The sequence below is a fragment of the Ziziphus jujuba genome, chromosome 4 (assembly GCF_031755915.1).
Source record: "Ziziphus jujuba cultivar Dongzao chromosome 4, ASM3175591v1".
NCBI lineage: Eukaryota > Viridiplantae > Streptophyta > Magnoliopsida > Rosales > Rhamnaceae > Ziziphus > Ziziphus jujuba.
The window spans coordinates 27,306,188-27,333,636 of NC_083382.1; the positions used below are offsets into that span (position 1 = coordinate 27,306,188).

General features: G+C 33.0%; 2 long non-coding RNA genes across 2 annotated transcripts; both read left to right on the forward strand.

Moving 5' to 3' along the window:
* The first annotated feature begins 5,107 nt into the window (after positions 1-5,107).
* On the forward strand, positions 5,108-10,991 carry LOC112490296 (uncharacterized). Its single transcript, XR_003054549.3, has 3 exons — positions 5,108-5,258; positions 6,324-7,861; positions 10,596-10,991. It is a non-coding gene; the product is annotated as an uncharacterized LOC112490296 (long non-coding RNA).
* A 4,585-nt stretch (positions 10,992-15,576) lies between these two features.
* Positions 15,577-16,998, forward strand: LOC125421937 (uncharacterized). Its single transcript, XR_007240415.2, has 2 exons — positions 15,577-15,761; positions 16,812-16,998. It is a non-coding gene; the product is annotated as an uncharacterized LOC125421937 (long non-coding RNA).
* The last annotated feature ends 10,451 nt before the right edge of the window (positions 16,999-27,449 follow it).

Genomic DNA, 27,449 nt, shown 5'->3' on the forward strand with positions numbered 1-27,449 from the left:
TTTTTAGACGCACTCATACAGTATTGGTGTTCTGGTGTATGGTGTATGGACACGTGGTAGTGCGCGGTTATTATCTGGTTTAGCGCACGGTTATTACTTCACCCGTGAGTTTCCATTGGACCGTGGGCAGGCAAGTTTGTTTGCGCACAGCCGCCCCCCTCCTTGGCCGGGTGATGGTTTTTAGCAGTCGGTACTGTCGGGACGCCGAAGTGACCGCTGCAGGTTTCTCTCTTTAACCCCCCGCCAGTCGGTGCTCGGGACGCTGGGTATCGGAGGGCATCACCGATATATGGTGTGGTGCGTCGGTGTAAATTGCAAATAATGGTTTAAACCCCAAAGGTGTTTAAAAATTTATTTACTATAATTTATTATATTTTTATTATATATTTGGGGTATGTTTTCTATTTATTTATTGTGTATCAACTGGTTTAATCCCTTGGTTTTTGGGAGGTATGTACATTGGGTTTTGCGAAAAGGTTTTAAAAAGGGAACATTTCAAACGGAGCGATTGGTGAGAGTTTTGAGGGAAATCATTATTTTCCAAAGGTTATTATTATTTATTTATTAATTGTTGGTATTTGTTCCACTCTTTAATTGTTATTATTTTATTATTATTATTAAAAGGTGTTCAGTAGTCGGGTTACTCACGGAGATGATTAGCATCTCACACTCTTAAATTCCGTTCCCTTAGGTGCAAGTGGTGGTAGACGTTCTTCCGGAGCGAACCAAGTTTTCCGCTGCTGTTGTGTTTCGAGACGTACTCTGTACTCTTTCATTTCAGTGTATTATTTCTTTTCAGCCTGGTTGTATTTCTGTTGTTTAGCACTTCTTAAAGCTCTGTATACTATTGGGATACTTCTGTTTTATTTATGCACTGGACTGTTGTTGCTTTTGAGAAGTGCTGGAATTTGTGGAATCAGTTGTAGCTTGTGGGAGGAATAAGGAGATGTTTATAGAAGTGTGTTTTCAGTGCAGGTAGTTTGTGGTAAGTAAATCCCTTAGGGGAGGCTCTGTCGGATTTTCCGTTGGAGGGTCCGGTAGGGTTTCCCTGGGATCAGGGCTGTCTAGGGTTCCGGGGAAGGGATTCTGGACGGGTCCTGACACCGGCTGGTTTTCAAGTGGACTTCAAGGTGGGATGGCGCATGTACAGAAAGGGTGGCCGGAAAATGGCAAATCAGCAGTGGCCAATGGTGGTCTCTCCTCTCTCTCTTCTGCCCTCTCTCTATCTCTCTCTCCGGTCACATGGCTCACACACAGGTTTGAGCCAATAAGAAGCCATCCCGTGGGTGCCATTGTGCACTCACGGGGAAGGCTGACGGCTTGACACGTGGCCCTCATTTGTCACAATAACACCATTTAATTAAAAATAATATAAAATAATAATGTATCAGAAAAACTTTGCGAGTACATAACTTTTAACCTGATGTCCAAATTAGGCATGCTGTTAGTCTATAGACTTGTACCGATGAGTACTTTACAACCATACAAGAGTCAAATCGAAATTCTACGTAAATAAAAAATCAAACTTGGCACCCTTGGACAGATTGGACAGCAACTTGCCTTGCGCATAACTTTCAAACGGTAGCTCCGATTTCGATGTGTTACTAGTCTACGAACTCGGGACGATATGTAGTTTGAATTTGTGCCTTGATCACGCAAAATTCCATCCAGAACAAAAAGTCAAAATTTTGACCCTCTCGGTCAATGGTCAATGTAACAGCCCAGACCACCCGCATGAGATATTGTCCGCTTTGGGCCCAGCCCGCACGGTTTTGCTTTGCGACCCCATTACACTGTGGGTCCACAAAATGCGTCTCAAGGGAAAGGTATCCACACCACCTTATAAGGCGTGCTTCGTTCCCCTTTTCAACCGATGTGGGATGTTACAGTCAACCTCAATCAACGTGCAAAAATTCCGACATACTTTAGGACGGGGTGTTACATTTGTCACTGGCTTTCAAATTTACTGTATACATTGAAACTTCTTTAGGGATATCTCCCATAACATTATCCGAAATCTAAATCTTAATTAGGAAAACCAAGCATATATGTTAATTCATCAAAATTAAAAAAAATTGGCATAATGGACAAGTTGAAGTTCCTTGTTTCTTTTATTTTTGGTTGGACTTGGATTGGCCGATTGGGAAACAACCCGAACTCCAATCTTCTAGGCAGATAGTCGAACTCGCAGCGGTCTGCTCATAAAACAACCCATGGGCATATCAATGTGCCGTCTTCAATCTCTGCGTTATGCCGTCGAAGCTATGTATCTTTTTCCTAAAGCATCTTGGCCTCTTCAGCCGCCTCTCACAAAAGCACAAGCTCCATTGATTCTTCAGCATCACAAGCAACCACCTAACGTTCCCTTCTACCATCACTTCTGAGCAGACCCACCATTTTTTACCAATCACTGACTCCCTGATCTTCCTCTGGGTTTCGGATAATTTTATTAACGAATGGGGTCTTTTGGGTTTAAGGTTGCTGGTATTTTTTTTTTTTTAATCACTTGGTTTCTTGATAATTTTTCTCTGATTTTTGTATGATTAAGATTGTATTTTCTGATAACTTTGGATGTTATTATGATGTGATTTTGCAGCTATATATTTTTAGTTTCTTTCTTTTTCTTTTTTTTTTTTCCCCTTATTTTACTCTTTTTGTAGTGGTGATAGCTAGAAGATAGTGATTCAGTGAAATGCAAAAAATTGTTATTAAAAGTTGTTGCCAGGTCTGTTTCAAAAAAGAAAAAAAAAAAAGAAGTGTTTTTGCCTGGTCTGCAATGATCATAAAAAGTGGTGATTCTGTTGCAACCCGACCTTGGATAAACATTTTCTCAATGCATAATATATTCATGATGCCTCTGCCAATTTCTAGTTTCTACGGCTTTCTAATTTGTCATTATTTGAAAGGCAACGGTTACTAAACCGCTGGCATGCAGAACTCAAGTCCGGTTGTTTAGAAAATATTCAACGATGATCAATTTTTACAAGTGGTTTAAAGCTGCATGGACATACTTTTACACATCATAAACTTAGGGTAGCACACCTTTACTGTTTTAAGGAAACAATAGCCTTTTTATCTCTGGAATGTCCCCGCTGAGAACACCTTAATGGTGGTGAGAGCAAAATTTTCAAAATTTTCTCTCTTATGTACCGAATTAAATGGTGAAATTTAAATGGATGCTGCAAACCTATTACGACTCAATTGAGCTGCCATTGGGGCTACAAGAATGATAGTTGTTATTAGTAGTGAAATGTGACAATTTAATCAGAAAAAAATTTACTTTCCCATATTAATAAGTTTTTTTAAATTTTTTTTTTTATACTGGGGCCAAAATTAGGAAAATTTTTAATATAGAGACTTAAAAATATACAATCATTTGCATGTATTTAGTTTTTCTCATCTTAACCAATAATTGTTTTCATTGATACTTGTCAATATTAATGGTAATAAATAACAAAGTTGTTCTAGCTATTTGTTTTAATTGTTCAAATTTATTTTTTTTCCCTTTCTTTTAATTTTAAAGGAGTAGTTAAGAGAAAAATTTTTGAGAGTGACACAACAAGCAGACATTTTCAATACATATTCCCACTTCAGTGGATGCATGGGGACCTTACTTTAATTTCTTGTGCTTGTTTCCTTGAGGAAGAATATTTCAACAGACGCAAAATTTTAATCAATTTAAAGCTCCCGATAAACCTTCGATTTCTTTATTCCCTTGGTTATGCCGTATGCAAACGTCGATTAAGAGAAGAAAATGGCGTCACTTTTCACACCATCCTATCTGAACTTTGGAAGAAATTTTGGAGTGAAGTGAGGGACAAGGTCATGTGATTTTAAATTTCTTTTGATAAAACTATAACGCGTTTGCATAGATACATTTAACATCTTTTTTCCAAAGCGACTGTAATAGCTGGAATTTAACTTAGAAATTGAAAATAACTAATTTATCTTAAATAATGTCAAAGGTTGTGAAATTAATTAAGCTTAATTTTATTAATCTTTGTTAATGTTTTCTTTGCTAAAATATTCTTCGTTGGTGTTAGTCATTGATTATTTCTATGGAATATTGTAATTAAAGTGATACAATTATCACTATGTATATTCATTTATATAAAAAAGAAATTATCAATATATATATTTTTTAATATTTTTGGCTTCCAACCCCAGCCAGGATGCAACTGAGGAGGGTGACATAGCAAAAATGGCCATTGCCATTTAACTGCGACCTTGGCCGCATATTTATTTTATTTTTTAATTTCCATTCATATATATATATATATATATATATATATATATGTCAAATCATATGCAGTTATAAAAAAGTTTTTTTTATAATATTCCTAAGTCCTTAACGCACAAGCTTAAAAAAGTTATATATTCTGTTGGAACTTGGAACTTGGTACTTGGTAGTGCCCATTCTTAAATTTTGAATATTTTAACCTTTGATTTAAAGCAACCAATACAACATCAAAAAATAAATGATAATGACAAAGTTGGAATTCCATAACAAGATTAGCACGCGAAATCGACACGATGAGAAAAACTTAAAATATATATATATATATATATATCAAAATGTCAAATCATATATGTTACGAAAATAATTCTATTTGACATTTGTAAGTCGTAACGAACAAGCTTAAAAAAGGTACATGGAAAATTAATCACTGTTTTTTAAGAAAAGCTATCTTTTAATAAAGGTATGCAGAAAATTGATTCCTTTCTTTTAAAAAATGCTAGCTCACTGTTTTTTATTGGTAACTCATCGTTAATAAAATTTATATGTTAAATGATAATTTAAATTATCATTATTAAAAATATATTTTAAAATTTTTAATATAAAAATAATAAAATATATCACTCGTTATTAGTGATAATAAATTGTAAAATTTATTTCTTTTGTGTATTGGATAAGAAATATTTATATTAATAGATTTAATATGATATATATATATATATATATAACAATGATCCTATATGATTAAGTTTATTTATATTTAATTTAAAAAATTAAGGATATCTTTAGATAATATATCTCACTGATAAAACCGACACGCATAAATAAAAGTAACAAGAAAAAAAAGTCTTATAGGGCATATATATATATATATATATATATGTAAGTAGAGAGTGCCTTGTTTTCATAAATACTCATCAATTAAATTTGTAGATCTAGCTTCTATCATTCAATTGGTGTGCAAATGGAAATCTTTCAGCTGATCGGCTCGATTATGAAGGGAGACAATATTCAACCACCGGTAAAATTCTTAATTAATCACCTCCATGCACATATATATGAACTATTTGTGCGTACACACATATTCATATCATTTTTTAAAGAAAAACACATCATTTATATCATTATTAAGTATATATGTTTATGACTGGCACTTCAGCAACCAATTTAATTGTCAGATTTCCTTTTAGTCTAGTTTACATAATTATCTGCACATATAATTCGGTGATAATGTGCATGCCACACAAACATATCCATGCAAACAATATAATCTTATAACTTAAACACCACTCAACTTTTTTCTTTCTTTCTTTCTTTGTTTTTTTTTTTTTTTTTTTTTTTTTTGGATAAATTGGAGGAGGATTTTAACAAGATCTTAAATCGAGAACTTGAAAGGTATCGTTCGTAATTATTATCAGTAATTATTGTCAAATGGGTTGTCTTAAAGGGACAAACATCCATCAACATTGACATTTCTATCTTTCAGTATTCTTCTTCTTCTTCTTATTATTATTATTATTATTATTATTATTGTTATTATTATTATAATTATTTTTGGAGAGATGAAGCATACATTCATGAATGATTAGTGACTCTTATAATAGTAATTAATAATGATAATTTTTTGTTTTTAACAAAACGAGTTTCATTTTATAAATAGTTTGAAATTATTTTCAATTTAATTTTTTTTTTTCACCTACTATGTGATCAATGTGGCAAATCCTTAACACTTGTCATATAAATATTTTTTATTTAATAAATTTGAGGATTCTTGCATGTATATTTTACACACACTCTCAAAACTCTAAATTTATTCATTAATTCTTTTTTGAAATCTATCAATTTAATATGATAGAAATTTCGATTTTGATCATGTCACACATATTATTAATTAACTGTTAGCTTTTTGGACAATTTGACTCGCAAGAGAGTGTATTAAAAAAAAAAAAAAAAAAGCAATTATACGGTAAATTAAGAAGGTGATTTGAGATGATTGGATGGGTGGTTTTTAATTAAGTTATATTTGTTTTTGTAAATGTAATTATACGGTATAACGATGAATATAAAAAAAACTTCCTGTTTTTAGAATCAGGTCCCGCGGGTTGATTTTGGTTCACCGAAAAGTCGCAATATCAGGAGACTTGACCAACCGGCAGGGAATAAGGGAAACAACAAACAAGGCTATCCCAAACCAGAAAAGTTCCCCTCCTCCAAATAAACAATATTTATATATTAAGGATAAATTTTATTTTGACCCTTTCAATTTTATCATATAAAGAAAAATTGACAAATGAGTTTTTAATATTATTTTTCATTAACATTAATTAAATTTATAACTAAGTCAAAACTGAAAGGGTTTAAATGAAATTTTTCTTACATATTAATTAATACAAATTTACTATCATAAAAGATAAGTGCCTATTTTAGCAAAATTTTATATATATATATATATATATGCATATAACTTTGTTATAATGGGTAGCCACTCCTACTATGATGTGGGTGTCACCAGACTCTCAAGGGCAAGAGATTGAACTGTGTATGCTCTAGAAGTTTTCTACTGGCTAAGCTTATGCTATTGATTCTCGTATGAAATACTGTCTAATTATCTTTAGTAGATAAAAATTATATATATATATATATATATATATGTACAAATGGACTTGGAACCTTGCGATTGTATATATAAATGGAATTTATAAGCATATAATAAAGCTATCGAACTCCGGACATCTGCCAGAGATATTTAGTTAAGGATGAAATATTATATATATCTAATTATGTGCATATAATTTTATGCATAAGGCAATATTTGTGAGTATATAAATGTGGTTTGAGCCCCTCTCCTTGTCCGGTTTAATTTTTAGAATAAAAATAATTATCCAAAAAAAAAAAAAAAGAATCTTAGAAGGATAAACAAAAAATAATTAAAAAAGAGCAGTGAAATAGAATAACTGCTTTTTTAGATGATATGGAATTCAGTTATTAATTTGATAGGAACAAAGATAGAAAAATGGAGATCTTCTTCCTCCATGCAATATGTATACTTCAAATTAATTATTTTTTATTTATTTTTTAATTGGAAGGTGATATATAGTATTCATAAAAGTGAAAATTTGTGTTTTATATATCTTTGAATTAATTTATAATTTAGAAATGTCAGAATACTATTTTTTATTTTTATCATTTTCAATAATTTCTCATTCTAATATCTTGAATTCAAAATATGCAAAAGTAGTATAAATTGAATCAATATTACTTAATAAATATCAAAATATTTTCAGATTTTTAAAAAAAAATTAATGAAATTTCATTAATTTATAAATAATTGGTGTCATTTAAAGCTAGCTAATTGAAAATTTTAATTAGGAAACCGAAGCGAAGTATATTGAAAGTTTCATCAAAATTGTAAATAATTGCCATATTCAACTGGTTCGACTTTTCCTTTTTTTGGGGTCCACAAGACCGGTTGGACTGGACCTCAGCAGTCAGCACCACGTTTAGAAAACAAACCGAACTCTAAACGTTTTAAAGTGGATATCCGAACCCGCACCGAGTCTGTGCATAAAGGTGCTGACTTCAACCCATTGGTAATTTTATTAACCAATGGGTTTAAGGCTGCTGGTACGTGTTTTTTTACTTGATTCTTGATAATTTTACATGATTAAGATCGTAGTTTTTGATAATTATGGGTTATGATGTGATTTTGCTACTATTTTTAATTTCTTTTTTTGTATTAATTTATTTGTTTTTGGCTATGATAGCTGGAATATAGTGATTCAGTGAAATGCAAAAAATTGTGATTTAAACGAGTTGCCTGATTTGTAAAATAAAATAGGGAAAGTTTATATTTCTAAAAACAGATAAAAATTTTAACATACATAAATTATTTTTTTAAAAATTTATTCTTAAACTCAAATATCATTTAGTAAAGTTTCTTTTCACTTCCTTCATTTATTTATTTTAATTTTGTTTTTATAATTTATGGGAAAATTTATAAACATTTATAAATTTATAATTTTTTATATTGTTTTTTTTTAATTTTATTTTATCTTCTCTTAAAAAATTTCAACCATTTAGTACTCCATCCAAAATATAGTTTTGTATAAGAAGTGTAACTTTTATAGTTTTGTTAATCATAAAGATTTTTAAATTTAAAATTATCTTTGAAACAACTTTTTTAAAAAGAATATTTTTCTCTTAACTTTTTTAATTATTGGCACAAATGATTTAAAAAATTTTAATAACTTAAAAATAATTTTTTTACAAAAAATTGAAGTATATAAAAGAAATTTTACTAAATAACTTTGATTTTAAAAATAATTTTTTTTAAAAACATCTATACATATTTTAAATTTTTTTAAAAAATATTTCAAAAGATAGATACCTTTCAAATTTTATTTTCAAAGCTTTCTATGAAAAAAACAAATTTGTATTTTAAATATTTTTTTAATAACTACTAATAAAAAATATTGATTTTGTTAGAAAAATATATTTAAAAGTAATATTCAGGTCTCTTTTACTAGTTACTGAATGTGTCATCCCTAAATTATATAAAAATTTTACTTTGTTCCCTTTTAATAAAGAAATTTTAAATGAAAATTAGTTAGAGACTAAAAACATAAAAAATTTAAAAACCAATTTTTTTTAAAAAATATTAGTTTGAGGACCTAAATATAAGCAACGATATAGTTTAGGAGAAAATTTTGCATCAAACCATGGCACCATTTAATCCCTGCCACATCCATTGACCGTGTGTCACATAAACTTATTAACCTATAATCACCTTGGGATTATTAGGAAACAAACCTCTTCCACATCTCATGGGATTCATAGGCTCAAATTTTGATATCTTTTCCTTGTACATCCTCTCTGCTGTCTTTCCTTATGTAGAATATCTGTCAGCTGTATAGCTTGTAAATCTCCATTGATGGAGGACCAATATTCTAGTTACCTTTTATTCTCTCTTTGTAACTATATATATCTTTCAAATTCACTGTATACATTGAAACTTCTTTATGGTATCATAGCTCAATTAGCTTCAACGAGTCTTTTTCGATCCTTCATTTTTTTTTTTCAATGGAAACTCCTAACTCCATCTCTACCAATATTCAAACACCAGTATCTTCTGTCCTTGTTCAGTCTTTAGACCAACCTGCATTAATCCCTTTCAATGCTTCTCAACTTCCTATAAAATTAACCAACAACAATTATTTCTCATGGAAAGCCTAGATCGATGCTCTCTTATTTGGATACAACCAGATTGATTTCTTGGATGATACTAATCCCTGTCCTTTTCCTCTCTTGACTGACAATGGTCAACCAGTCCCAAATCCCGGATATATCTTCTGGATGCGTCAGGATAAACTTCTGTTGTATGGTATTATCTCCTCTCTTTTTGATTCGATTGCCCCACTTGTGGCGTTAGCCACCACCTCGCGAGAAGCATGGCAACATCTTACCAAACTGTTTGCCAATGCCTCTGCATCCCACATTCTTGGCCTGAAGGAGCAACTCACTATCATCAGCTGTGGTACTCAACCAATGAACAAGTATCTTGCTAAAATCAGAAGTCTTGCTGATGAATTAGTCTTAATTGGATCTCCCGTCGGAAATGATGATCTAGTTATTTACTGTCTCAATGGCATAAGTTCAAATAAATGTCTACAGCAATCCGTGCTCGTGATGCAATTATTACTTTTGAGGAACTCCATGACAAACTTATTGAATATGACAATTTCCTTAAACGTGAGGAAGTCAGATCTGGTTCTATGCCTCTCACTATCAATTCCACTCATACCTCTAAGTCACGGAATCATTCTTACTGGCAAAGGAATGGATATCAAAATCGTGGACCAAACGGCACTCTCAACAGCTCCTCATATGGCTCGAAACCTTCATCTAATGGTCAAAATTATGGTGGTCCACCATTTGCAAAACACCCTGTCATCTGCCAGTTTTGCTCTCAACCTGGTCACATTGCCAGACAATGTTACTCAGCCAAGAAAATTCTTCTTGAAGGCCACCCTAACGTCAATCACACAACCACTTGTAACAATATCCAATCCCCTCAAAATTGGCTTGTTGATTCTACCGCATCACATCATGTGGCTTTCTCTTTTGATGCCCTCTCTCTTCATCACCCTTATAATGGTCCGATGACATTGTACTTGGTGATGGTAATGGACTTCCTATCACTCACACGGGTTCCTCAACTCTCTCCACTCCTCACACTTCCTTCTCTCTTTCTAATGTTTTGTGTGTGCCTACCACTCAAAGAAATTTAATTTCTGTCTCTCAGTTTTGCAAGACAAATAATGCTTCCATTAAATTTTTTCCATCTTTTTTTGTTGTGAAGGATCTAGCTACGGGGGCACATCTAGTTCAAGGAAAGAGAAGGAATAATGTATATAAATGGCCATCCATTAACGGGACTTCTTTCCAGTCCAAGCTTGCTTGTGTCAGCATCTCCACCTCTTCTCATCATTGGCATGCGAGACTTGGTCATCCCTCATCTAAAATCCTCTAGCTTGTTTTGTTCTCAAAATAATTTTCCTGTTAACTCTGGTCAATATGCTTTTACATTTTGTGATTCTTGTCAATGTAGTAAAAGTCATAAACTACCTTTTGGCACTTCTTCTATCACAAGTCCTCGTCCTTTAGATTTAGTTTACACCGATGTATAGGGACCCTCTCCAATACGCTCAATGGATGGTTTTTCTTACTATGTTTTGTTTGTAGATCATTTCACCAAATATTCCTGGCTTTTTTCTATGATAAACAAATCTAATATTTTTTCTTTATTTCCTAAATTTAAATCCATGGTTGAAATTTTTTTTTAAACACCCATTGTTACCATTTACTCTGATGGAGGAGGTGAATATAAAGGTCTGAAATCATTCTTGAATTTCACGGTATTCAACATTTAATCTCACCACCTTACACTCCTCAACATGTGGCTACCGCTGAACGTCGTCATCGCCACATCGTTGAAACTGGTTTAACTCTCCTCCATCAAGCTTCTTTGCCTTTATCATTCTGGACCTTTGCTTTTCAAACCGCTGTCTACCTAATAAATCGTCTTCCTACGTCCATTCTTTCCAACAAATCTCCACATCATATGCTTCTTCGAAAGACTCCAAATTACACCAAACTTCGAGTTTTTGGCTACCTTTGCTATCCTTGGCTTCGACCATACACTAAGCACAAATTAGAAGCTCGATCCCAGCCTGGTATATTTCTTGGTTACTCTAACCTTCATAATGCTTACATTTGTTTTGAACCCAGCACTCATAAATTTTTTTACTCTCGTCATGTTCAGTTCTTTGCAACTACATTCCCTTCTCTGCAAACATTTCATGCATCTGACCACATCACCTCTTCAACTTATATTTCTTGGTCCCGGGCCTTTCCTTCTCTCCAAAACCGAGACACGTGCTCCCCCACCCCACCACATACTGTTCCTACTCCTTCTCCATCAGATACCTCACTCACTTTGGTCACACCCACTGTCACTATCCCTCCTCCATCATGTCCTCTTCATCCTTCCATTTCATCTTATTCTCAGTTCGCAACCAAGCCTTCTTTTTCTTCGCCCCCGTCTAGTTCTTTTGCTTCTCCTTCAGCTACATCGTCCTCTTCACCATTCCTTCCTCCTCCCACTCCTTTTGTTTCTACACCCATTCCTTTCCCTTTAATGCCGATTGATACAGCTTCTCATATGGCTGACCATTTTGTATCTGCACCTATCTCTTTCTTGATTGATGCTGCACCCGTGGTTGATTCTTCACCTGCACCTCAGCCACGTTGAACTCACCAGATGGTTACCCAATCACAAAACAACATTTTTAAGCCCAAACAGATTAATACTACTACCTTTCATCCTCTTTTTTTACCAATTGAACCTACCTCTGTCTCTTAAGCACTGAAAGAACCACTGTGGAGGGAGGCTATGTGTGATGAAGTGAATGCTTTGCTATGCAATGGCACGTGGGACCTTGTTCCTCAGGACCCAAATCAGAACCTTGTGGGTTGTAAGTGGGTCTTTCGTGTGAAGCGTCATCTTGATGGTCGAGATGATCCCTTCAAAGCTAGCCTTGTCGCAAAAGGCTTCCATCAACGACTCGGTATCGATTATACCGATACCTTCAGTCCAGTCATCAAACCCATTACTATCCGGGTAATACTATCCATTGCTTTAAACAATGACTGGCCTATTCGGCAGCTTGACGTGAACAATGCCTTCTTATATGGGAAACTTGCTGAAGAAGTCTACATGCTTCAACCACCTGTTTTTGTGGATGAATCACGACCCACTCACGTTTACCACCTTCGAAAGTCTTTATACGGCTTAAAACAGGCCCCTCATGCTTGGTTTTCAACCTTAAAGGAGTTCCTCTCCTCCTGTGATTTTGTTGCCTCCCAATCGGACTCCTCCCTTTTCATTTTCAACAAAGATGGTGTTAAAGCTTTCTTTTTAGTTTATGTTGATGATTTGTTGCTCACAGGTAATTCCAGCTCCTTTATCGACAGGTTCATTGCTGATTTATCCAACCGCTTTTCCATTAAAGACTTGGGTGCTCTACTTTCTTCCTTGGCATTGAAGTTATCCCCATTTGTGATGGCTTTTTCTTGTCTCAACACAACTACATAAGAGATCTTCTGGCACATTTTCACTTGTCTGGAGTAAAAGAAAATGTCACTCCCATGTCCACAACTACCAAACTTGTCCTAAATGATGGTACCCCAGCAACTGATCCTACTTAGTACAGAAGTGTTATTGGTGCTATGCAATACTTCTCCTTAACACGACCTGACATTGCATTCCCAGTCAACAAGCTTGCTCAGTACATGCATGCTCCAACCCAAACCCACTGGACTGCTACCAAACGTATGCTCCGTTATCTCAAACATACTATCCATTATGGCCTCACACTTCGCCGCAGCTCTTCATTCAATCTCTTTGCTTACTTTGATGCGGATTTTGCGTGGTCTGCAATGGTCATAAAAGTGGTGATTCTGTTGCAACCCGACCTTGGATAGACATTTTCTCAATGCATAATATATTCATGATGCCTCTGCCAATTTCTACTTTCTACGGCTTTCTAATTTGTCATTATTTGAAAGGCAACGGTTACTAAACCGCTGACATGCAGAACTCAAGTCCGGTTCTTTAGAAAATATTCAACGATGATCAATTTTTACAAGTGGTTTAAAGCTATATGGACATACTTTTACACATCATAAACTTAGGGTAGCACACCTTTACTGTTTTAAGGAAACAATAGCCTTTTTATCTCTGGAATGTCCCCGCTGAGAACACCTTAATGGTGGTGAGAGCAAAATTTTCAAAATTTTCTCTCTTATGTACCGAATTAAATGGTGAAATTTAAATGGATGCTGCAAACCTATTACGACTCAATTGAGCTCCCATTGCGGCTACATGAATGATAGTTGTTATTAGTAGTGAAATGTGACAATTTAATCAGAAAAAATTTTACTTTCCCATATTAATAAGGTTTTTTTTTTTTTTTAATATTGCGGCCAATATTAGGAAAATTTTTAATATAGAGACTTAAAAATATACAATCAATTGCATGTATTTAGTTTTTCTCATCTTAACCAATAATTGTTTTCATTGATACTTGTCAATATCAATGGTAATAAATAACAAAGTTGTTCTAGCTATTTGTTTTAATTGTTCAAATTTATTTTTTTTTTCCCTTTCTTTTAATTTTAAAGGAGTAGTTAAGAGAAAAATTTTTGAGAGTGACACAACAAGCAGACATTTTCAATAAATATTCCCACTTCAGTGGATGCATGGGGACCTTACTTTAATTTCTTGTGCTTGTTTCCTTGAGGAAGAATATTTCAACAGACCCAAAATTTTAATCAATTTAAAGCTACCGATAAACCTTCGATTTCTTTATTCCCTTGGTTATGCCGTATGCAAACGTCGATTAAGAGAAGAAAATGGCGTCACTTTTCACACCATCCTATCTGAACTTTGGAAGAAATTTTGGAGTGAAGTGAGGGACAAGGTCATGTGATTTTAAATTTCTTTTGATAAAACTATAACGCGTTTGCATAGATACATTTAACATCTTTTTTCCAAAGCGACTGTAATAGCTGGAATTTAACTTAGAAATTGAAAATAACTAATTTATCTTAAATAATGTCAAAGGTTGTGAAATTAATTAAGCTTAATTTTATTAATCTTTGTTAATGTTTTCTTTGCTAAAATATTCTTCGTTGGTGTTAGTCATTGATTATTTCTATGGAATATTGTAATTAAATTGATTCAATTATCGCTCTGTATATTCATTTATATAAAAAAGAAATTATCAATATATATATTTTTGAATATTTTTGGCTGCCAACCCCAGCCAGGATCCAACTGAGGAGGGTGACATAGCAAAAATGGCTATTGCCATTTAACTGCGACCTTGGCCGCATATTTATTTATTTTTTAATTTCCATTCATATATATATATATATATATAAATGTCAAATCATATGCAATTATAAAAAGTTCTTTATAATATTCCTAAGTCCTTAACGCACAAGCTTAAAAAAGTTATATATTCTGTTGGAACTTGGTAGTTGGTAGTCCCCATTCGGCAACCATCTCCAATCTCATGAATTACGTACATGAGTTAATATAGATTCTTAAATTTTGAATATTTTAGCCTTTGATTTTAAAGCAAACAATACAACATCAAACAATAAATGATAGTGACAAAGTTGGAAATCCATAACACGATTAGCAGGCGAAATCGACACGATGAGAAAAACTTAAAATATATATATATATCAAAATGTCAAATCTTATATCGTTGCCAAAAAAATTTTATTTAACATTTGTAAGTCGTAACGAACAAGCTTAAAAAAGGTACATGGAAAATTGATCACTGTTTTTTAAGAAAAGCTATCTTTTAATAAAGGTATGCAGAAAATTGATCCATTTCTTTTGAAAAATGCTATCTCACTATCTTTTATAGTTGGTAACCAATTATTAATGAAATTTATATGTTAAATGACAGTTTAAATTATTATTATTAAAAAAATATTTTAAAAATTTTAATATAAAAATAATAAAATCAAATATCATTAAATAAAATATATCACTCGTTATTAATGATAATAAATGGTAAAACTTATTTCTTTTGTGTATTGGATAAGAGATATTTATATTAACAGAATTAATATGATATATATATATATATTTATTACAATGTTCCTATATGATTAAGTTTAATTATATTTAATTTAAAAAATTGAAGATATCTTTAGATAATATATCTCACTGATAAAACCGACACGCATGAATAAAAGTAACAAGAAAAAAAAGTCTTATAGGGCATATATATATATATATATATATATATAAGTAGAGAATGCCTTGTTTTCATAAATACTCATCAATTATATTTGTAGATCTCGCTTCTATCATTCAATTGGTGTGCAAATGGAAATCTTGCAGCTGATCGGCTCGATTATGAAGGGAGACAATATTCAACCACCGGTAAGATTCTTAATTAATCACCTTCATGCACATATATATGAACTATTTGTGCGTGCACACATATTCATATCATTTTTTAAAGAAAAACACATCATTTATATCATTATTAATTATATATGTTTATGACTGGCACTTCAGCAACCAATTTAATTGTCAGATTTCCTTTTAGTGTAGTTTACATAATTATCTGCATATATAATTCGGTGATAACGCGCATGCCACACAAACATATCCATGCAAACAATATAATCTTATAACTTAAACACCACTCAACTTTTTTCTTTCTTTCTTTCTTTGTTTTTTTTTTTTTTTTTTGGATAAATTGGAGGAGGATTTTAACAAGATCTTCAATCGAGAACTTGAAAGGTATCGTCCATAATTATTATCAGTAATTGTTGTCAAATGGGTTGTCTTAAAGGGACAAACATCCATCAACATTGACATTTCTCTCTTTCAGTATTCTTCTTCTTCTTCTTCTTATTATTATTATTGTTGTTATTATTATTATTATTATTTTTGGAGAGATGAAGCATACATTCATGAATGATTAGTGACTCTTATGATAGTAATTAATAATGATAATTTTTTGTTTTTAACAAAACGAGTTTCATTTTATAAATAGTTTGAAATTATTTTCAATTTAATATATTTTTTTTTTTTTTTTTTTACCTACTATGTGATCAATGTGGCAAATCCTTAACACTTGTCATATAAATATTTTTTATTTAATAAATTTGAGGACTCTTGCATGTATATTTACACACTCTCAAAACTCTAAATTTATTCATTAATTCTTTTTTGAAATCTATCAATTTAATATGATAGAAATTTCGATTTTGATCATGTCACACATATTATTAATTAACTGTTAGCTTTTTGGACAATTTGACTCGCAAGAGAGTGTATTAAAAAAAAAAAAAAAAGCAACAGGTAAATTAAGAAGGTGATTTGAGATGATTGGATGGGTGGTTTTTAATTAAGTTATATTTGTTTTTGTAAAAGTGATTATACGGTATAACGATGAATATAAAAAAAACTTCCTGTTTTTAGAATCAGGTCCCGCGGGCTGATTTTGGTTCACCGAAAAGTCGCAATATCAGGAGACTCGACCAACCGGCAGGGAATAAGGGAAACAACAAACAAGGCTATCCCAAACCAAAAAAGTTCCCCTTCTCCAAATAAACAATATTTGTATATTAAGGATAAATTTCATTTTGACCCTTTCAATTTTATCATATAAAGAAAAATTGACAAATGAGTTTTTAATATTATTTTTCATTAACATGAATTAAATTTATAACTAAGTCAAAACTGAAAGGGTTTAAATGAAAATTTTCTTACATATTAATTAATACAAATTTACTATCATAAAAGATAAGTGCCTATTTTAGCAAAATTTTATATATATATATATATATATATATTCATATAACTTTGTTATAATGGGTAGCCACTCCTACTATGATGTGGGTGTCACCAGACTCTCAAGGGCAAGAGATTGAACTGTGTATTCTCTAGAAGTTTTCTACTGGCTAAGCTTATGCTATTGATTCTCGTATGCAATACTGTCTAATTATCTTTAGTAGATAAAAATTATATATATATATATGTACAAATGGACTTGGAACCTTGCGAATGTATATCTAAATGGAATTTATAAGCATATAATAAAGCTATCGAACTCCAGACATCTGCCAGAGATATATAGTTAAGGGCGAAATATTATATATATCTAATTATGTGTATATAATTTTATGCATAAGGCAATATTTGTGAGTATATAAATGTGGTTTGAGCCCCTTCTCCTTGTCCTGTTTAATTTTTAGAATAAAAATAAGTATCCAAAAAAAAAAAAGAATCTTAGAAAGATAAACAAAAAATAATTAAAAAAGAGCAGTGAAATAGAATAACTGCTTTTTTAGATGATATGGAATTCAGTTATTACTTTGATAGGAACAAAGATAGAAAAATGGAGATCTTCTTCCTCCATGCAATATGTATACTTCAAATTAATTATTTTTTATTTATTTTTTAATTGGAAGGTGATATATAGTATTCATAAAAGTGAAAATTTGTGTTTTATATATCTTTGAATTAATTTATAATTTAGAAATGTCAGGACACTATTTTTTATTTTTATCATTTTCAATAATTTCTCGTTCTAATATCTTGAATTCAAAATATGCAAAAGTAGTATAAATTGAATCAACATTACTTAATAAATATCAAAATATTTTCAGATTTTTAAAAAAAAAATTAATGAAATTTCATTAATTTATAAATAATTGGTGTCATTTAAAGCTAGCTAATTGAAAATTTTAATTAGGAAACCGAAGCGAAGTATATTGAAAGTTTCATCAAAATTGTAAATAATTGCCATATTCAACTGGTTCGACTTTTCCTTTTTTTGGGGTCCACAAGACCGGTTGGACTGGACCTCGGCAGTCAGCACCACGTTTAGAAAACAAACCGAATTCTAAACGTTTTAAAGTGGATATCCGAACCCGCACCGAGTCTCTGCATAAAGGTTCTGACTTCAACCCATTGGTAATTTTATTAACCAATGGGTTTAAGGCTGCTGGTATGTGTTTTTTTGCTTGATTCTTGATAATTTTACACGATTAAGATCGTAGTTTTTGATAATTATGGGATATGATGTGATTTTGCTACTATTTTTAAATTCTTTTTTTGTATTAATTTATTTGTTTTTGGCTATGATAGCTGGAATATAGTGATTCAGTGAAATGCAAAAAATTGTGATTTAAAGGAGTTGCCTGATTTGTAAAATAAAATAGGGAAAGTTTATATTTCTAAACTCAAATATCATTTAGTAAAGTTTCTTTTCACTTCCTTCATTTATTTATTGTAATTTTTTTTTATAATTTATGGGAAAATTTTATAAACATTTATAAAGTTATAATTTTTTGTACGTATTGTTTTTTTATTTTATCTTTTCTTAAAAAATTTCAAACATTTAATATTCAATTCAATTTTTAAATATACTTTTGTATAAAAAGTATAATCTTTAGATGTCAGGACCCGTCCAGAATTCCTTTCCCGGAACCCTAGACAAGTCCTGATCCCAGGGAAACCCTACCGGACCCTCCAACGGAAAATCCGGCAGAACCTCCCCTAAGGGATTTACTTACCACAAATTACCTGCACTGAAAACACACTTCTATACTCATCCCCTTATTCCTTCCGCAAACTTCAAATTACAGCACTTCTTAAAAACAACAATAGTCCAGCGCATAAATAAAAACATAAATATCCCAATAGTATACAGAGCTTTAAGAAGTGCTAATCAACAGAAATACAACAAGGCTGAAAGAAATAATACACTGAAATGAAAGAGTACAGAGTACTTCTCGAAACACAACAACAGCGGAAAACTTGGTTCGCTCCGGAAGAACGTCTACCACCACTTGCACCTAAGGGAACAGAATTTAAGAATGTGAGATGCTAATCATCTCAGTGAGTGACCCTATCTACTGTACACCTTTAATAATATAATATACCAAATAAAATGATTTAATTAATCAATACCAAATAAATAAATAATTAAATAAATAAACAATTGAGATAACAATTTCTCTCAAAACCCTCACTATTCACTCTGTTGGAAATGTTCCCCTTTTAAAACATTTTCACAAAATCCGATATTCGTACCTCCCGAAAACCAAGGGATCAAACCATTTGATAAACAATAAATAATAAATACCCCAATATATAATTAAAATGTAATAAATTATAGTAAATAATTTTTGAACACCTTTGGGGTTTAAAACATTATTTGCAATTTACACCGACGCACCACACCATATATCGGTGATGCCCTCCGATACCCAGCGTCCCGAGCACCGACTGGTGGGGGGTTAAAGAGAGAAACCTGCAACGGTCACTTCGGCGTCCCGACAGTACCGCTGCTAAAACCATCAACCCGGCCAAGGAGGGGAGCGGCTGTGCGCAATAACAAACTTGCCTGCCCACGGTCCAATGGCAACTCACGGGTGAAGTAATAATCGCGTGCTAAACCACATAATAACCGCGCGCTACCACGTGTCCATACACCATACACCAGAACACCAATACTGTATGAGTGCGTCTAAAAAATAACATTAATAACCAACCGTACCGTTTTCCAAAATTACCGTGGGAAATACATTAAATTCTCACACTTACCATCTCACGTATTTTTATTTAATAACCCGGTACGAAACATTGATAACCAACAAACCACAATTTCCTCAAAGTACGAGATGCAACCATAAAAATTCCACGGGCATAATTTATAAAATTTAAACAAATATTTTCGTAAAATATTTAACCCAATTATGCCCGAAAAATATTACTTAAAACCATGTACAAATACTACTAAATACACTTTGCTCATGCATAATAAATAAATTAAACCACAATAAAACCATAACCAAATTGTACCACATGAGCATAAATTAAATACCAATTAAACATAATTAATTGCCCAAAAATGATATAAAATCCAGACACAATCAATTACTGAAAATACTTGCTCATGTGTAATAAATACCATTTAATCACAATAAAATAATAATCGGAAATTTCTAATGACCCCAAAATTTCATTCAGCACCAATGGATAAATATATATATAGAATAATATTTTTTCCGATTGTATTTAAAATACGCCACATGAGCACAATTTACAGATATCAAATTAATACCACATAAATACAATTAATTATCCCAAAAATATTTTTAAAGGTGGGTCACTCACCTGGAACACGCAATTAAACCATGATCCACCATGGGATCAATTTCACGACTCACCGGTGCTCCTAGAACAAAATTCACAGACAGTCAAATAAATTAATATTTTAATCGGGTAAATAATACCCAGTACCCGGGGGATCAAACACAAACGTTAACCAAAATGGTCGAATAATATACCGAATCGAAGCTCGTGGAACGAGGATTACCAATCCGGTCTCCATCGACCCCAATTCCGCCGGAGGTGGCCGGAAAGCTTCGGCCGGTTTTCAACTTGAGGGATCTTTCAAACGGTGGGGATTTTGGGCAATCTAACCCTGGAAATGGACTCAGAGGGGTCGAAAATGATGGGATAGAGGTATGAGATGGGCTGGGTTGGTCGAAAACGGCGAGAATCGCCAGAAAAATTTCACCTCGCCGTCGCCACTTCGCCGGCCCGATCTGGGCGCGTCCGGCGGCGGCTGGCCGGGAGATTTGGTGGCTGAGGTCGCGAGGTGGTGGGCTACACCGGTGGCCCACGCGTGTAGCATTCCGACTGCTGAAATCCGGCCAAACGCCGGTCAAACAGAGAGAGGGTGAGATAGTCAAAGGAGAGAGAGAGAGAGAAAAAAAAGTCTGCGTGTTTTGTTGATGGGTCGGGGAAGAGAAGGAAGAAAAGGAAAAAAGAAAAGGGTGTTTTCCCACGTGGGGAAAAAAGAAAAGAAAAAGAAAAAGAAAAAGAAAAAGAAAAAGAAAATGAAATAAAAAATAATTAAATAATTAAATAAAAATATTATTATTTAAAATAATAATTAAAATAATTTGATTTGTACACCTGGTTGACATGTGGCTTCTCAACATGGTGACACATGGTCACCTTCATTAAATCACACGTGGCACATCGTTACGCGTTTAAAAATAATATTAAAATAATACGGTATTTGAAAAACTCTATATGTCCATAACTTTCAAACCACATATCCAAATCGGACGTGCCGCTAGTCTACGAACTTGTATCGATAAGCACTTCACAACCACGCATGAGTCAATGCTCAAACTTGCATGAATAAAAAGTCAACTTCGGCACCCCGTGGACAGTTTGGACCTCAACTTGTTTTGCTCATAACTTTCAAACCGTAGCTTCGTTTTCAACGTGCTACTAGTCTACGAACTCGTGCCAACGTGTACTCCGTAACGGTACCTCAGTCAACCTAGAATTCCAACCGGATCAAAAAGTCAACTTTTGACCTCTTCGGTCAACGGTCAACGGTCAACCTCGGTCAACGTGCAAAAATTCCGACATGGTTCGGGACGGGGTGTTACATTAGAGTTTTATTATTCATAAAGATTTTAAAATTTAAAATTATCTTTGTAAAACGTTTTAAAAAATAATTTTCTCTTAACTTTTTAATTATCGGCACAATTGATTTAAAAAAATTTAATAATTTTTTTACAAAAATTTGAAGAATATAAAAAGAAACTTTACTAAGTAACATTTGATTTTAAAATAATTTTTAATAATAATCTATAAATATTTTAAAATTTTTATGTTTTTAATAAAATATTTCAAACGATAAATGCTTTCAAATTTTATTTTCAAGGTTTTCTCTGGAAAAAATTTATATATATATATATATATATGTATTTTAAAGGTTTTTAATAACTATTAATGAAAAATATATATTTTGTTAGAAAAATATATTTAAAAGTAATATTGAGGTCTCTTTTAGTAGTTATTACAGTGTGATTTTTATAAACTATATAAAAATTTTACTTTGATCCATCTTAATAAAAAAAAAAATTAACGGAAAATTAGGTAAAGACTAGAAATATAAAAAGTTCAAGAACCAATTTGTTAGGACCCGTTTAGGACCCCTCATCGGAATCTTAGACAAGCCCTGATCCCAAGGAAATCCTACCGGACTCTCCGAGGAAAATCCGGCAGAACCTCCCCAAAGGGTTGGACTTACCACAATATTACCTGCACAAAATTTACACTTCTACAAGCACTTCTTTATTCCTCTCACCTTACTACAATTTATTCCACAACTTTCAGCACTCCGATAAAATAAACAGGAAATTCATGCAATATTGATACAATAGGTCCAGTAAGTATACAGAGCATCATAAGTTACAGATGAGTGTGAAAGTTATACAACATAAAATAGGAAACAATAATACAATAGAATACAAGAAAACATAACTCTTTGAAACTCAACAGCAACAAACGTCGAGCTTGTTTCTGATGTCGTCTACCAGCCCGAACCTAAGGGAACATAATTTAAAACAAAAAAAAAAAAATATATATATATATATATATATATGAGATGCTAATCATCCCAGTGAGAGACCGTGGCTAGTGTAAGGAGCTAATAACAAAGATAATATATTAATAATATATAACCAACCTCATTAAATAATATTTATCAAAAAAAAGTATAATATACGTGATAGAAATAATTTAAAGGAAGAGTTTCCTCTCAAAGCCCTCACACTGCACTCAATTTAGAAAGGTTCCTTTTTTAAAACATTTCACAAAACCCAGCAATTATATTTCCCCAAAATCAAGGTAGCCAATAAATAATTAATTAAATAACAAATAAATGGAATATCAACATTTAAAATACACAATCATGCAAATAATAATATAGAGCACCACAATTTATATGAAAATATTTAATCAATAATTACCAATAAAATGCAACAATTTTTGGAATCCAATGCACTCAGAATAATAATCCGGAATAAAGTAAATTTTTAATAACAAATAATAAATCATATAAAAAAATGCCATAAAAATTATTTGTTTGAAATAAACGGTAAAATTTAAATAAATTAACAATTTTTAATTGAATAGTATTTCCAAATAATAAGCTTAAAAATTCAAATCGAAAATAGCCTGACGCACCACACTATATACCAGTGATGTCCTACGGTACTCAGCGTCCTGAGCACCCTCAAGCAGGGGTTAAAGAGAGAATCGGCATACGGTCGCTTCGGCGTCCTGACAGCGTCGCTGCTAAAACCTGTCATCCCGGCCTAGGAGGAGGGCGGTTATGTGCACTATACTAAACCGGCCTACCCTCAGGTCCATAGGTAACTCACGGAAGATTAAAACCTGCGCGCTAATCACAATCTCATGTACAGTACAGAATACCAGTACTACATAAGTACGTCTAAAATAATTAAAATAAAATAAATACCAATAGCCCATTTTTATTATTACCAAAAATTTTCGAAATTTACCATGGAAGTTATAAAAATCTCCAATCCCACATTCTTTGCATTTCTCACCATAAATCATCAATATAGAAAAGAAATATGGTTTACTCAAAACCATGAAATCAACCACTTTGCATTATAAATACATAATTACCTTTTTAAAACATACAGTACCTTCATACCAATATTTTTCTTCAAATCCTTTAAATCAATTTTTTCCTCCAAAATAATATATAAGGCTCACAAAAATATTTAAATATATTTTCTCTTCATAAGCCCTTGATTGTACATGAAAATTCTCGGTAAAATGATAATAATAATCCAGAATTTAAATCATAAATTCTTTGAATTTCTCCAATATTCAATCATGGCATCAAAATATATATATGTATGCATATAACCAATCATCCAAAATTTGATAGTATAATATAAATACCCAATTTTATAAAATTCCAACCACATACATATATTTTCCAAATATTCAAATATCACCAAATAAATATAAATCATCACCCGAAAATAGTTTTTTTAAGGTGGGTCACTCACCTCAAGCGTGTGTCTCAGTCAAGATCCTCCGCAGGATCAACTCCCCTACTCACCCGTGCACCTAAAATATCAATATTTCACAACTTCGATTAAAATAATATTTTAATTGGGTAAATTCTCAACCGAGTATCCAAAATTTACAAGCAATATACCGAATCGAAGCTTGTGAGGTGGGAATTATGAATCCAGTCTTACTTTCTGGAGATTGGACCGGTGGTGGCCGGAATCTCGTCGGAAAGCTCTCGGCCTTTAGAGCCTCGATTCTCCCAAACAGTCGCGAATTGGAGGAAAAGGACCCCTGATCTGAGTTCAGGGGGTCGGAATTAGTAGGGAGGGGCTGGAGACGTGACTGGGTACCCGCCGGAATTGGATTTTCCGGCGAGCCGCGGAGACCCACCAAAAACCATCACCTCCAGTGGCGCATCCGGTGGCCGATGGCTGAGATTTTCGGGGGTTTTGTAGGTTGAAGGGAGAGGGTCTCAACGGGACCGGCGATGACAAGAATGGAGGCCGGAATGAGGAGATCTCGACGGTTGAAGAAATTGGCGCTGCCGTCGAAAATGGCCTCGAACTGGGCGGGTCGGCGGTGAGATTCAGTGGGTAGGCCAGAATTTCCATGGGTGAGAGACCGGTCAGGTGCGTGTGGCTTGAGGTGGCTGAAAAACGGGCAAATCGATGGTGGCCGGTTGGGTTCTCTTCCTTTCTCCTCTCTCTCTCTCTATCTCTCTCTCTCTCTCCCTCCGCCCTCTCTCTCTCTCTCTCTCTCTCTCTCTCTCCTCCTTGGCTTTTCCCCGTGAAATGGTGAAATAACACAGCCCATGGGTGTTACTGTGCACTCACGGGATTGAATGAGGACGCGACATGTGGCATGAACAGTGCGCACGTTTCACACATTTAAAATAATAATAAATTAATACGGTGTTAACAAAACTTTGCAGATCCATACTTTTTAACCGTACATCCTAATTAGACATGCCATTAGTCTATGAACTCGTATCGACGAGTATTTCATAACCATGCACGAGTTAAAGCTCAACTTTGCATGAATAAAAAATCAACTCCGGCACCCCTTGGACAGTTTGGACCTCAATTTGTTTTGCTCATAACTTTCAAACCGTAGCTCCGTTTTCAACGTGCTACTAGTCTATGAACTCGTGACAACGTGTAATTTTTAACGGTACCTCGGTCAATGTGAGATTCCATTAGGATAAAAAAGTCAACATTTGACCCCTTCTCGATCAACAACGGTCAAAACCAGGTCAACCTTGGTCAAATTTGAGAAATTTCCGGTGTACTTCGGAACGGGGTGTTACAAATTTTTAAAAAAATATTAGTTCAAGAACCTAAATATAAGCAACAATATAGTTTAGAAGAAAATTTTGCATGAAACCATGGCACCACATAATGCCTACCACTTTCCTACCACTTTCATTAATCATGTGTGACATAAATTTATTAACCTATGATCACGCACAATGTCACTTTGGAACACCTCCCATAACATTATCCCAAATGTTAATCAGGAAAATGAAGAAAAGTATATATATTGATTCATCAAAATTATAAATAATTGGGATAATGGACAGGTTGGACTTCCTTTTTTCATTTATTTTTGGTTGGATTGGCCGATTGGGAAACAACCCGAACTCCAATCTTCTAAGCGGATATCTTCGTAAAACAACCCATGGGGCATATCAATGTACCGTCTTCAATCTCTGCGTTAGGCCGTCGAAGCTATGTATCTTTTTCCTAAAGCATCTTGGCCTCTTCAGCCGCCTCTCACAAAAGCACAAGCTCCATTGCTTCTTCAGCACCGTAAGCAACCACCCACCTTGCCCTTCTACCATCACTTCTGAGCAGACCCACCATTTTTGACCAAACACTGACTCTCTGATCTTCCTCTGAGTTTCAGATAATTTTATTAACCAATGGGGACTTTTGGGTTTAAAGTTGCAGGCATATATATATTTATATATATATATATATATATATATATTTAATTGCTTGGTTTCTTGATAATTTTGCTCTGATTTTTGTATGCTTAAGGTTGTATTTTCTGATAATTTTGGATGTTATTATGATGTGGTTTGCTGCTATATATTTTTAATTTCTTTTTTTTTTCCCCCTTATTTTACTCTTTTTGTAGTAATGATAGCTGGAATATTGTGCTTCAGTGAAATGCAAAAAATTATTATTTAATGTTGTTGCCTTGTGTCTTTTCCACCCAAAAAAAAAAAAAAAAAAAAAAAAAAAAGGTTTTTGCCTGGTCTGCAATGATCATAAAAGTGGTCATTCTGTTGCACCTCGACCTTGGATAAACATTTTCTCATGGCATATTGATGATGCCTCTGCTAATTTCTACTTTCTACGGCTTTCTAACTCGTCAGTATTTGAAAGGTAACGGTTACTAAACCGCTGGCATGCACGACTCCAGTTCCAGTCCGGTTCTTTAGAAAATATTCAACGATGATCAATTTTTAGAAGTGGTTTAAAGCTACATGGACATACTTTTACACATCATCAACTTAGTGTAGCACACCTTTACTGTTTTAAGGAAACAATAGCTTTTTCACCACTGGAATGTCTCTGCTGGGCACACCTTAATGGTTGTGAGAGCAAAATTTTTAAAATTTTCTCTCTTATGTACCAAGTGAAATGGTGAAATTTAAATGGATGCTACAAACCTATTACGATTCAATTGAGCTTCCATTGTGGCTAGATGAATGCTAGTTGCTATAAGTAATGAAATGTAACAATTTAATTGATTGTCGAAAAATTTTACTTTCCCATATTAATTATGTTTTTTCTGTTTTTGATATTGAAGCCCATATTAGCAAGATTTTTAATATAAAAAGTCAAAATATATAATTAAATGCATGAATAAGTTTGTGTCATTTTATGCAATAATTGTTTCTATTGATACTTGTCAATATTAATGGGGCAAATAACAAAACTGTTTTAGCTATTTGTTTTCAGTGTTTGAATTTTTATTTTTTATTTTTCCTTCGTTTGGTTTCTTTTCCTTTTTAAGCAGTGGTTAAGAGAAAAAAATTTTGAAAGACACGATGAGGAGACATTTTCAAAACGTATTCCCACTTCAGTGCATGGGACCTTACTTTAATTTCTTGTGCCTTTTTCCTTTAGGAAGAAGATTTCAATAGACCCATAATTTTAATCAATTTAAAGCTTCCGA